The sequence below is a fragment of the Hevea brasiliensis genome, chromosome 16 (assembly GCF_030052815.1).
Source record: "Hevea brasiliensis isolate MT/VB/25A 57/8 chromosome 16, ASM3005281v1, whole genome shotgun sequence".
NCBI classification, from domain to species: Eukaryota; Viridiplantae; Streptophyta; class Magnoliopsida; order Malpighiales; family Euphorbiaceae; genus Hevea; species Hevea brasiliensis.
This window is the reverse complement of record NC_079508.1, coordinates 59,838,446-59,853,454: the sequence shown is the minus strand read 5'-3', so window position 1 is coordinate 59,853,454 and position 15,009 is coordinate 59,838,446.

The window sequence follows — 15,009 nt, the reverse complement described above, 5'->3', positions numbered from 1 at the left end:
TGCAAGTAAGTATAAAATGTTTTAGGAATTTTTTTATAAAAAATTTGACAAGAATAATAAAATAAGTACATCTTAATCACCTCTTAAGGGAAAAAAAAAAAAATATATATATATATATATATATATATATATATATATATATATATATAATATAAATAATTTAAACCTTTTGTTCAAATATGATAGTAGAGGGAATAAACTTGTAGGTATTGATCGGTTTTTTTTTTCATTTTGAATGATAAAAAAAGTATTTTGCAATTATTCTTTTGGAAATTTACATTGTTGTACCTCACAAAATAGATTAAATTACTAAATATTAATGAAAAAATAGATAGCATTAACATATTTGATTATTAGAAAGTCATTACTTGTATCTAAAAATAAAAATTCTCTAATTAAAATAAATCAATGATCTAACTATCAAAGAGTCCATTAAATACAACAAAAAAAAAAAAAAAACCAAAATCTTACAAAAGGGAGAAAATAATTAATATCCCAATGATAAAGAGACTAGGACCTCAATATTAATTTTTAACAGATATAAATTTGAGAAGATAAATGCATATTTATTCAATATGAAAATTTATTATAAAAAAATTAATAAAAAAATAAAATAAATTAATTAATTAATATAAGAAAAGCTGTTAGTGAGAAATTCGCTGATAACCGTTCAAGAAAGAGATAATCTAAAGGAGAAAAAAAAAAAACTCAAATTTTAGTAAATCACCTGCTAATGTTTTTGAAAATTTAATAGTTATAGTAAACTATAATGCACATATTAACATATAACTAAATAAATTTCATATGAGTCATTCCCGTCCTTAACTTTATTTCAAAATGTTTCCTCGCATTTTATAAAATTAAAATAATTAATAAAAAAGGCTAAAAATAAAAATTTAAACCAAATTTAATTAAATTAAAAATAACAATACCAGTTATTTTTCGTCATTATCAGTTGAATATATATATATCACGACTCGAATTCTAGGCTGAATTGACACTACAATTTAAGTCAGTATAAGGCTCTTAAAATTTATAGGAAGCCTAATTATTTCTAACTCAATTATAAGGCCCATAACTATAGTCTAATTTCAAGAAAATAAACGGACATAGTCCGGCCATAAATTGGACTATCTAACAGGTAGTTTTAGCTCACTCGATCTGTAAATACAAAATAACTCAATTTGAGGAGCTCAGCTCACCCTCACAATCCTCATACAGATAAATAATCCAATAGGAGTTCAGCTCCCTCATCCAAGCACAATCCAATAATAGATTTACAATACCCAAATGAATGAGTTATTACAATCCCAAAAAAGATTAATACACTGCTAGTACATGCGGAGTTCTAGAATATAAAACAAAGAAATAAAAACACAATTACATTTTTCTAGTAAACTTGTAAGAAAGAAAACAGATTATTCTCAAAGAGCTCTCCTGTTACCCAAGGAAAAATAGTTGAACAAGAGTGAACGTTCGATTCATAAAATAAGATATTAATTTTAAATACAATTTCTATAACTATCTAAGGCTAATGTATTCCTAAGTATAAAATGTCATATATATAAACATATTCAACCAAATTCATATAATACCCATTCAAAAAATGATTTGGAGCACTCACACACTCGTATGTCAGATCACTGTATATAAATATGGGAGTTGATTCCCTATACAGCTCGCTTAATCCAATAACTGCTAGCAAGATCAACTCAAGCCGGCCTTTTTCTTAATAATCCAAATGCAGGGGTCAGCGAGATCAACTTAAAGCCGTACTCATCTTGATTTATCCACAAAAAAGATCGAGTCCCAGCAAGTCAAGCTCCAGCCATTCTACCCATATCCAATATCACACTACACGCACGCCGACACTCGCACATAGCTCCAAATTATTTTAAGGTGACACCCACAACAATTTTATCAAATAAAAATGCAATACAAAACGTACCTAAGATTTATATATATATATAAGTGAATATATGGGCATACCTTGAATATATAATAATATTGAAATTATAAGTAAAATCAATATCTACTCACAGATCAACTAGAATTTACTGTGATGGCTGGGTAGAAGAAGAAAGCTGACTCTGATTACCTAAACAATTATATTATGAAATTATTAGTATTAACACAAAACCAAGATTTTAAAAGTCGAAAGACACTCTAATTTATGTCGGAAATCTAACAGAATTTTCTCTATACTTAAAATCTATCCAACCTATAAAACAGCTCAAACAATGCTTTTATAACCTAATACCTCAGACCTACATTTCAACAACATCACACAGCCCCTCCTGGGCCTGACAAACCAGACAAAACTCAAGTAATCATATAATTCAACTATAAGGCTTGAAACTAATATTTTTCAAAAATTATCCAAACCAATTTTAAAAATTCTATAAATGTGACCCGCAGTCTTTAAAAATGCTATTAAGCTATTACAAAAAGAATCATAATTTTCTAACTATCTACAAATATTTTATGAATTTTATTCTAAACCCGATATTAGGCAAATAAGGCAATTTAGAGTTCGAATCTACCTATACCAATTCTGACACCTAAAATGCGTTCGAGATGTCTGAAAATGCTAAGATCGACTATAATATTGACTATGTTCTGAAACGGGCCGCAAGACAGTCAGATTAGGCCGAAAACTCGTTCCGGGCTCTACTGGGCTATAATCGATCTGATTGCACCTAAATGAAGCCCAAAAATTATTAATAATTATCATAAAATTACTTTTAATTTATGGGAATAGAAAAGGCAAAAAAATCTCACTAAGCGATTTAGACCGTTAAATTATTGCCTTTTTCAAGTAGTATTCGATCGGAGGAGGGTTAGTCCCATCTCAAAAGTTTTATCGCTCTGAGTCCATCGGTGGTCTCGAATTTTTGATTCTACAGTTGCATCACCGAAAAAGTGCCCGGAAAGTTGCTGCCACCCATTTTCTCTCTTCTCTTTCTCTCTCCTTAATTCTCACCGAAAACTCCATTAAAACCAACGGGTCTTCGTCGGACGAAGAATCTTGGGTTGCCAGAAGCTTGTTGTCATCATAATCTATCCTCCCATCATCAAAGATGGTTGAAAATAGCCTTGGAACGTGCCACTTCAATCACACGTGCCCTCCTTTCTCTCTCTTCATTTTGGTGGCTGAAGGAGTTCTTACTCGCATCCATGGCTGTTAGAGGAAGGCTGGTCGACGCTGGAGCCACTGGGGGAGGTCACCTGCTAGGTATGCCTTGTCAATAAGAAAAAAAACAGGAGGGAGGGAGAGAGCGTCAGGGAGAAAGAGAGTGATGATGGGGGGGGGGGAGGGTGGAGGGGTGTACTGCACTGCATTTTGAGGTTTTTTTTTAACTTTTAATTGCCCTATTCATCCCTAAACTTTTTTGATATTTACAATTAGGTCCAAAATTCTTTTATTATATTTAAATTAAATAAAACTTTAGTAATAATAATAATACTTTAAAGAAATTTAATTATTATTAGTTTAATTTAATCTTAAATAACTTTAATTGATTTTTGATAATGACAATATTACAAATAATAATTTAAAATAATAATAGTAATAATAATACATGTAAAAATAACATTCACAAAGTAAAAATATCATTATTATACTCAACTCAACTCAACTAAGCTTTCATCTCAAAAATTTGAGATTGGCTATATGGATTCACTTTCTTCACTTTAAACGATTTTGGATTAAAATAGTTATAACGTAATAGTCTAATTTTTAAATATTGTCTATATATATATATATATATATATAATCAGGTTGTTATATAAATATATATCCAACATTAAAGCTAATTAGTATGATCGCCAGCGGCATATATATTGTATGTCTCGACGGTAATCATAAAAAATATCCACTATTAATTTCGAGTAGTTATCATTAATTATGAGTCTTTGTTTGATTGATTGTGCTGTTAATGAATCAATTGAACATTGACTTCTGCGGATGAATAATGAATTTTCATCCAACCAAATTAAAATTCTGAAGTTTTCATTTAGATTTTAACTAAAATCAAATAATATATATACGCTAAGTGTCACTTGCTGATGGACTAATTATGGTCTTGGGCTATGATCAGAGGGATTAATTGCATCACAATATCACATAGAACTAAGATTGAAGTTGTCACGACCCAACCTATGGGCCGGACCGGCACTAGGACCTGGGCCAGCCTAAAGCCCCCGAGGCCCGTAGTAAGCCTAACTGTTCATTAACCCAACTCTAAGGCCCATTTGGGCCCAATATCAAGAAAACAAACGGACAGAGTCCGGCCATAAAATGGACTTACCAACGGGGAGTTTTCGACTCACCCGACCTGTAAACACAATATATAGTCAATTGGGGAGCTCAGCTCACCCTCCACATACTCATCAACATAATAATAAATGGGAGCTCAGCTCCCTCCTCCAATCCATCAAACAGACTTAAAATATTAAGTTTACAGGTCCAACATGAATATAATATTACAGACCAATTTCAAATAATTACTGCTAACACATGCGGAAATTCTAGGAGTAATTAAAATTACACAATATTGATAAACAACCTGCGAGGTAAAAAGGCGAGTTAACCTGGAACAAAATATCCTCCTGTGGCTGTAAAATTTTTGAATGTATGAGCGTCGACTCGAGAGTAAAATATCAATTTTAACCATAATCTCTATAACTATCTAGAACTAATGCACCCTGTAGAGTGAAATGCAACATCAACAACATTTTCACATCATAACATCAAAAAGGTAATTTGGAGCACTCACACACCCTGTAGTATCAATCATAACATATGGGAGCTGATCCCTATACGACTCTCTTAAATCCAACCCGTGCGGTAATTACTCAAGCTCGGACTTCCACTTAATAACCAAATCGAGGGTCCCAGCGAATTACTCAAGCCGTGACTACCCCTCGAAGGAACGGGTCCCAGCGAATTACTCAAGCCGTGACTACCCCGTCCTTTCCATAGTCCACACCACATCACACGCACGCCAACGCACGCACACTGCTCCAAATTACCACAACAACATCCATGGTACATCAACAGTTATGAATGCAACATAAATCGTGCCTAGAGTTTAACTACATAAATATATGCATATAAGTGATGCATGGGCATGCTGAACATATAATAATATCGAAATTATAATTAAAATTAATATTTTACTCACAGACTTGACGATAAATTCTCGTGGCGGCCGGGCGGAGGAAGAAGGTCATTCCGCTCACGACAATCATATTACATTTATTTAATACAATCTGACTCAATACAAATAAAGAAAAAGACCAATTACGTCCTAAGTCGTGCCGAAAATCCGGCAGAGTCTCCCCTATACCTAGGACCTACCCAACCTGCAAAAGGGCTAAAAACGCACTTCTATACTCACAATCCATACATCAACAGTTCAATCATATCACACAGCCCCTCCTGGGCCCATCAAATCAATCATCCATCACAATACGCAAAATTTCAATTTAGTCCTTATTATTGATCATTTTTGCAAAATCTGCCCAAACAAGCTCTAAAAATTATCAAACTTTGCCCCGCGGTCCTTAGCAATATTACTAAGCTATTGCAAAAAGAATCGTAATTTTCTAAGCTACCACGAATATTTTATGGATTTTTAATCCTATTTAAGCACTAGAAAATTACGTAAAAATTAGGTTCGGGTTTACCTTTGCCGATTCCGACTTCGGGCACGCGCTCGGGACATCTCACAATGGGGGGCTAGCCAAAACCTCGGCCCAATTCGGAGACTTTTCCGGTCACGGTCCGTCTCGCCCAAATTTGCGAACTTGGTCAATCGCCGAATTTCCGCGAATCGAGGATACCTACACGAAGCCCATAACACGGGTTAGCACATAAATTTTTCAGAATTTTCTAAGCTCATTTAATGCTCGAAATTACACCGCGGTTAGTGGGACCCACCGAAAAACGGTGTCGGAAAAATTCGAAATTTATGTCGTTGCGAAGCTCTCACGAATGGAGCGTCTGGTGGCCTCGGTTTCCTCGTGGGATTCACGCCGAGAAATCTAGCCCAAAAGTCGAAATGGGCTAAAATCTTCCCGAGCAAAAATCGGACAAACCGCTCGATGGATTTCGGCGTTCTTGGTGTCTATGGAAAGCTCTCGCCGAGTAGATGATTTTAGACACAAGACCCGGTCCAATCGGTGGCCGGATCGGCCGGATTTGGCCGGAGAAACTGGAGCGACGCGCGCGCGCAGGGGAGGGGAGGAGAGAGAAAAGAAAGAGAAAAGAGAGGGACGACGCGCGCGGGAGAAGAAAAAGGAAAGGGAGCCGGTTCGATTCGATCGGTCCGATCCGGTCCGGTTCGATTCGGCCGGTTCGATTCGAAATACAAAATTTTGAATTTTTACTCTGCCTCGGGACCGAAAACGAGGTCCAAAAATTCCGAAAAAATTCCGTAAAACTCAGAAAAATACGTAGACTCCAAATATATTTTTAGTTTTGCCACGTGGTCTTTAAATTAATTTTTAAAATCATCAAAGTTTATATTTTCGGAAAATCGAACCCGATTTTTAAAATCCGAAAAATCTCAAAAAAATTCCTAAAATTTAAATAAAATTAAAATATCAAAAATACTCATAAATAATAAAATTTGGGGTGTTACATTCTTCCCTTACGTAAAAATTCCCTCGAATTTTTACACAAGGCAGAATAAAACACATGATTATGCATTGAACAAGTAAGGGTACTTGCTACGCATGTCCCGCTCTGACTCCCAGGTGCACTCTTCCACTGACTGACTCCTCCACAAAACCTTAACCATAGGGATCTGTTTGGATCTCAGCTGTCTCACTTGGTAGTCCACTATGGCTACAGGCTGCTCCTCAAATGTCAAGTTCTCTTTTAGCTCTATCACATCCATTGCAAAGACATGAGAAGGATCGGGAATGTATTTCTGAGCATGGAGATGTGAAACACGGATGAACGTGAGAAAGGTTGGGTGGTAGCTCCAACCAGAGGCAATCGCTCCAGCTCTATCGGTAACCTCAAAAGGTCCGATATACCGAGGTGCCAACTTGCCCTTCTTTCCAAATCTCATGACTCCTTCATTGGAGAAACCTTCAGAATACATAGTCGCCATCGCAAACTCCACATCCCTCCGTCCGGGGTCGGCATAACTCGTCTGCCTACTGACAGCTGTCCTCAGTCGTTCCCTGATTAAAGGAACTACCTCTGAAGTGTACTGCACTAGGTCTACATCATGCACTGTCGCTTCCCCCATTTCTGTCCAACACAGAGGAGACCTACACTTTCTTCCATATAATGCCTCATAGGGTGCCAACCCTATCCGGAGTGATAATCGTTGTTGTAGGCAAACTCCACGAGCTATTGCTCATCCCATGACCTCCAAAATCCAAGACACTCATGCAAAGCATGTCTTCCAGTTGTTTGGATCGTCCTTTCTGATCGTCCTGTCTACGAGGGTGGAAGGTCATCTTGAAGTTCAATCAGGTGTGCCAAGTGCCTCCTGCAACTTTCTCCAAAACCGAAGTGAATCGGGGCCCTCTGCGGATATTATGGGCGGAACTCCATGCAATCGACTATTTCTCGAATGTAGAGCGGCATCTTGTGCCACGAGTATGTAGTCTTCTGAGGTAAGAAGTGAGCTGATTTGGTCAAGCGGTCTACAATTACCCATATCGAGTCATATCCTCGCGTGGTACGAGGCAACCTACCACAAAATCCATAGTAATCATTTCCCACTTCCATTCTCGGGATAGGAGCTCTTGCAGCTTCCCGACGGTCTCCAGTGTTCAAACTTCACCTTCCGACAAGTCAAGCACTTGGACACAAAGTCGCTATGTCTCTCTTCATGCCATTCCACCAAGAGCTATCTTTCACATCATGGTACATCTTGGTGGAACACAGGTGGATCTCAGACAGTTGTATAGTGTGCCTCTTGCATGATTTCATTCTGAGGTTGTCCACATCGGGCACACATATCCTAGAACCTTGCACTAGGGCGCCATCATTGGCAAATCCAAACTCACCACCTTCACCTTCTTTGTACTCTTTCTATGATCTTCATCAATTGTTGGTCTCTGTGCTGGGAAACTCTAACTCTGTCCCTCAAGTCTGGCCTCACTAAAAAGTGAGCCAACAATACCCCCTCAACTGAAAGATCTAGGATTAGACCTTGATCCATCAACTCATGTACTTCTTGAATCAATGGTCTTTTCTCACTGAAATGTGCGCCAAAGCGCGTAAGATTTTCTCGCTCAAGGCATCCGCCACAACATTGGCCTTCCTGTGGTGGTACCGATGGTGCAATCATAGTCTTTCGTAAGCTCCATCCATCTCCTCTGTCTCAAGTTTAAATCCCTCTGTTGGAAGATGTACTTTAAACTCTTGTGGTCGTGTATATCCGCACACTTCACCGCATGAGTAGTGTCTCCATTTTAAGTGCAAAGACTACACCGCCATTTCCAAATCATGGGTGGGGTAGTTCGCTCATGCCTCTTCACCGCCTTGAAGCATAAGCCACTACCTTTCCATTCTCGCATCAAAACACACCCTAGGCCAACTCGAGGCGTCACAAGACACGGCGTATCCTTCACCACTCACGGTGTAGTGTCAACACAGGCGGTGGTTAGACACTCCTTGAGCTTCGAAACTCACCTCAAATCATCTGTCCAAATGAATGGAACATTCATCTGGTCAACTTAGTTAGGAGCCGCTATCCCGGAGAAATCTTGCACAAAACGCTTTGTAGTAGCTACTAAACCCGTAAAACTTCGCACCTCGATGGTTGTAGGCCTAAGCCAATCGATTCTGACTTCAATTTTCTTGGGATCCACTTGAATACCGTCACTTGAAACCACGTGTCCCAAGAATGAGATGCTTTCTAGCCAAAATTCACATTTGAAAATTTGGCGTATACCGTGCTCCTCAAAGTCCGCAACACCATCCTCAAGTGCCACACGTGTTCTTCCTCGGTCCGAGAGTATACGAATGTCATCTATGAATACGATGACAAACGGTCCAAAATGGCTTGAACACCTGTTCATCAAGTCCATGAAGGCTGCTGGTGCATTAGTGAGTCCAAAAGACATCACCAAGAACTCATAATGACCATATCTTGTCCTGAAAGCCGTTTTGGACACGTCCTCATTCCTGATTCTCAATTGATGGTAGCGACCGCAGTCTATCTTGAAAAGAATCTAGCTCCTGAGGTGATCAAACAAATCATCGATCCGAGGAAGTGGATACTTGTTCTTCATACCACCTTGTTCAATTGCGTAGTCGATACACAACCTCAATGACCCATCCTTCTTTCTCACAAATAAAACAGGAGCACCCCAGGGTGAAGTGCTCGGACGTATGAAACCCTTGTCCAAAAGCTCCTGTAGTTGCTCCTTCAACTCTTTCAATTCTGCTGGTGCCATCCTGTAAGGTGGCATCGATATGGGGTTTGTACCCGGCACAACATCGATGCAAAACTCTATTTCCCTTCCTCGTGGCAACCCTGGAAGCTCCTCTGGGAAGACATCCATAAATTCTCTGACAACAGGAACATTTTCCATGCTGACACCTTCTACAGATGTATCTCTCACCAATGCCAAATACCCTTGGCATCCACGCCTCAACATTTTTCTAGCACTAATTGCTGACACCAAATTATATGGAGCCACGCTCCTGTCACCATCAAAACTAAACTCTTCCACACCAGGTATGTGGAAATACACCTTTTTGTTCCTGCAGTCTAAGGTGGCATAGTGAGTTGCCAACCAATCCATCCCCAGGATTACATCGAAATCCATTACTGGTAGAGGAACCAAGTCTGCTGGGAGGATCTTTCCATCCACTACTACTGGGCTACCCGGAAAAACCATATCTACATCTATGTTGTCACTAAGTGGGGTAGCTACCGACAAAGGGCATTCTAAGGTTGTAGGGTTTCTACCCAACCTCATGGCAAACACAGGGGAGACAAATGAGTGCGTAGCACCCGGATCTATCAAAACACGAGCCTCATAAGAACAGACCAGAAGAATACCTGCCACAACTGCATTTGAAGCTTGAGCATCCTGGTGGGTCAGGGTGAAAACCCGAGCTTGACCCCTACCCTGAGTGGCAGAACCCTGATACTGACTTCTACCTCCTGATCTGCCTCCAAATCCACGTCCCCCTTGTCCTCGGCCCTGTTGGCCACTGAACTGACTGCCTGCCATGTTGGAAGCACCCGGATACAACTGTCGAGGAACATTCGCAACAGAACCCTGTGACCCCATCTGTGGCTCGCTGAACATGGGGCATTCTCTAGCAAAGTGACCCGGTTGGCCACACCTGAAGCATACTCCTGATCCCATCAAACAAGGTCCTGAATGTCCTCTTCCACACTGTGCACAAGGTGCCAAGGAGGATCCTGAACCAGACCCAGAACTACTGTACCCCGAACTGTTACCACTGCTGGATCCGTACCCTGGTCTGAATCCTCGTGGTCGGTGTCTGAAACCACTTCTCTTGCTCCTACCCTTTCCTCTGTAATTACCCTGGCCACCACTGTCCGGAGTACCCATGGAAGGGACACCTGAGGAACCCTCTGCTCTGTTTTTCTTTGCTCTTCCGCTGTCATCCACAGCATAGCTAATCTCAATCATGCGCTCGATCAACCACCACATCAAAAGATCGATCCGACATCATGGCCAGTTCGCATACCTCTGTCAAGCCCCTTTAGGAATCTTTTCACCTTCATAGTCTCTGAGATCTGCCAGTAGGGGCATATCTGCTCAATTCCGTAAATTGCAGAGCATATTCATCTACTGCACGCCATTCTGTCTTAAGGCCTCAAAGGCCCACTGCTTCTGATCTCTGAAGCTTTCTGGCACAAACCGATTGATAAAAAGTTCCACAAACTGAGCCCATGTCAAACCCTCCATCCGGGGTAACACGTAGTCATTCATCCATTGCCTAGGCATGGGCCCCATGACGTGCTGCATACATTCTATCAATCTTCTATCACCAATCAGATTCTGCTCTGCCGAGAATCCAAAAATCGATATGCGTCGTCTGACACATCATAGGTACCAGGCACCAACTTCTTAAAATTTATGATCTGTTTGTAAGGTTCCCCTCTTGGTGCGGTGGACTGCTGCTGCTGTGGAGGATGGACCATATACTGAGCCATCATGTCGATGGTTCTCTGCAGACCAGCTAGAGTAGCTGCCATGGGGTCCATGGGACCCTGTGCCATAAAGGCCATTCTGCTCGGGGTTGGCTGCTCCTCTACTTGAGCGACTCTAGGCCTCCTACCCCGCCTCCTGGGCGGCGCCTCATCTGTCTTGACACCTCGTCAGCACATCCGTTCAGTGCAGTGGCAGCTCTCCTGCTTCTACGCATTTTCCTGAAATTCAGCAGCATTAGCCCACAAAATTCAAAACTGCACATTGCACAGCTCTATAGACTCATATTTACACACAATATATGAAGCAGAAACTAGAAGCAAAGACGACAATGCAAGACGAATGTGGACCCTATATTTCCGCATGTGACTCCTAGTAGACTCTTCCCAACACTTTAGACAACTTTTCCCTAGCAATCTGGAGCCTAAGCTCTGATACCACATTTGTCACGACCCAACCTATGGGCCGGACCGGCACTAGGACCTGGGCCAGCCTAAAGCCCCCGAGGCCCGTAGTAAGCCTAACTGTTCATTAACCCAACTCTAAGGCCCATTTGGGCCCAATATCAAGAAAACAAACGGACAGAGTCCGGCCATAAAATGGACTTACCAACGGGGAGTTTTCGACTCACCCGACCTGTAAACACAATATATAGTCAATTGGGGAGCTCAGCTCACCCTCCACATACTCATCAACATAATAATAAATGGGAGCTCAGCTCCCTCCTCCAATCCATCAAACAGACTTAAAATATTAAGTTTACAGGTCCAACATGAATATAATATTACAGACCAATTTCAAATAATTACTGCTAACACATGCGGAAATTCTAGGAGTAATTAAAATTACACAATATTGATAAACAACCTGCGAGGTAAAAAGGCAGGTTAACCCAGAACAAAATATCCTCCTGTGGCCTGTAAAAATTTTTGAACAGGAGTGAGCGTTCGACTCAGAGAGTAAAATATCAATTTTAACCATAATCTCTATAACTATCTAGAACTAATGCACCCTGTAGAGTGAAATGCAACATCAACAACATTTTCACATCATAACATCAAAAAGGTAATTTGGAGCACTCACACACCCTGTAGTATCAATCATAACATATGGGAGTTGATCCCCTATACAGCTCTCTTAAATCCAACCTGGTGCCAGCGAATTACTCAAGCTCGGACTTCCACTTAATAACCAAATCGAGGGTCCCAGCGAATTACTCAAGCCGTGACTACCCCTCGAAGGAACGGGTCCCAGCGAATTACTCAAGCCGTGACTACCCCGTCCTTTCCATAGTCCACACCACATCACACGCACGCCAACGCACGCACACTGCTCCAAATTACCACAACAACATCCATGGTATATCAACAGTTATGAATGCAACATAAATCGTGCCTAGAGTTTAACTACATAAATATATGCATATAAGTGATGCATGGGCATGCTGAACATATAATAATATCGAAATTATAATTAAAATTAATATTTTACTCACAGGACTTGTGAAAAATTACCATGTGGCGAAGGAAGAAGGTCGGCTCACCTGACAATCATATTACATTTATTTAATACAATCTGACTCAATACAAATAAAGAAAAAGACCAATTACGTCCTAAGTCGTGCCGAAAATCCGGCAGAGTCTCCCCTATACCTAGGACCTACCCAACCTGCAAAAGGGCTAAAAACGCACTTCTATACTCACAATCCATACATCAACAGTTCAATCATATCACACAGCCCCTCCTGGGCCCATCAAATCAATCATCCATCACAATACGCAAAAATTTCAATTTAGTCCTGATTATTGATCATTTTTGCAAAAGCGCCCAAACAAGCTCTAAAAATTATAAAACTTTGCCCATGGTCCTTAGCAATATTACTAAGCTATTGCAAAAAGAATCGTAATTTTCTAAGCTACCACGAATATTTTATGGATTTTTAATCCTATTTAAGCACTAGAAAATTACGTAAAAACTAGGTTCGGGTTTACCTTTGCCGATTCCGACTTCGGGGACGCGCTCGGGATGTCTGACAATGGGGGGCTAGCCAAAACCTCGCCCAATCGGAGACTTTTCGGTCACGGTCCATTCGCCCGAAATTTGCAAACCCGGTCAACTGTCGAATTTCCGCGAATCGAGGATACCTACACGAAGCCCATAACACGGGGGTTAGCACATAAATTTTTCAGAATTTTCTAAGCTCATTTAATGCTCGAAATTACACTGCGAAGTTCCGTGGGACCCACCGAAAAACGGTGTCGAAAAAATTCGAAATTTATGTCGTTGCGAAGCTCTCGACGAATGGAGCGTGCTGGTGGCCTCGGTTTCCTCGTGGGATTCACGGTTTTCGAGAAATCTAGCCCAAAAGTCGAAATGGGCTAAAATCTTCCCGAGCAAAAATCGGACAAACCGCTCGATGGATTTCGGCGTTCTTGGTGTCTATGGAAAGCTCTCGCCGAGTAGATGATTTTAGACACAAGACTCGGTCCAATCGGTGGCGAGAAATCTGGAGCGCGCGCGCAGGGGAGGGGAGGAGAGAGAAAAGAAAGAGAAAAGAGAGGGACGACGCGCGCGGGAGAAGAAAAAGGAAAGGGAGCCGGTTCGATTCGACCGGTCCGATCCGGTCCGGTTCGATTCGGCCGGTTCGATTCGAAATACAAAATTTTGAATTTTTACTCTGCCTCGGGACCGAAAACGAGGTCCAAAAATTCCGAAAAAATTTCGTAAAACTCAGAAAAATACGTAGACTCCAAATATATTTTTAGTTTTGCCACGTGGTCTTTAAATTAATTTTTAAAAATCATCAAAGTTTATATTTTCGGAAAATCGAACCCGATTTTTAAAATCCGAAAAATCTCAAAAAAATTCCTAAAATTTAAATAAAATTAAAATATCAAAAATACTCATAAATAATAAAATTTGGGGTGTTACAGAAGTTGTTTATATATCCTTTCATGTATATATAATGAGTTTCAATTAAAACTCATACGTCATATTGTTTTAAAAATAATTCTAATATTACTAAATAAAGCTCATTATTATGATTAAATATTTATTAATTAAGGGATGATTTTTCAATCATTTGATAATATTAAATTCCATGCTTCTCAATAATTATTAGAATAATAATTCACACACACACATATATATATGTTCAATCAACAATGTACAATATACATAATACACTTACAATAATAGCAATCTTTTGAAAATATTTGTCCTTATTTCATATACTTTTGGCATCATTGATGGTTGGATATTGCTTTTTGCAAACATATCATGTATCATTGGTGGTTTAATTGCCAATCAAACATATAGAATATATTTTCAATTAATTAGTACAACTTATGTCTTGCAAATTTTATGTCAGATTTTTATTTCTTGTAAAATTATTTATTTTTAAAGTTACAAAAAATAATTTTAATAATAATAATAATATATTTTTTCAAATATAAAAATTGCTATAATCATAATTAGAATTCAATTCCAACATTTCTTAGGTTGGTTTTATTGAATATAAAATTACAAATTATAAATAAAAAATAAAATTTAATAATTTTGTTCGATAAGTAGTTGAAATTTGTCCAACCCATGATATCATGTCACCTAATTAAGCTGTGAACTTCCTAATTAAGTATACCTTCCTAATCAAGTAAAACGATGAGGATGGACTCGAAACAAACACTATATGGCTCCAAAATTTGTTCCTTCATATTCAATGCTTTCTGTGTTCCACTCATCAATGCTTATTACTTTGATTCAATATCTTAAACTCTGACTACTGATGATTTATTAGTCTAACATTATGTTTAATCTTTCAAGGGTTAGCATTTCAAGTTCTAA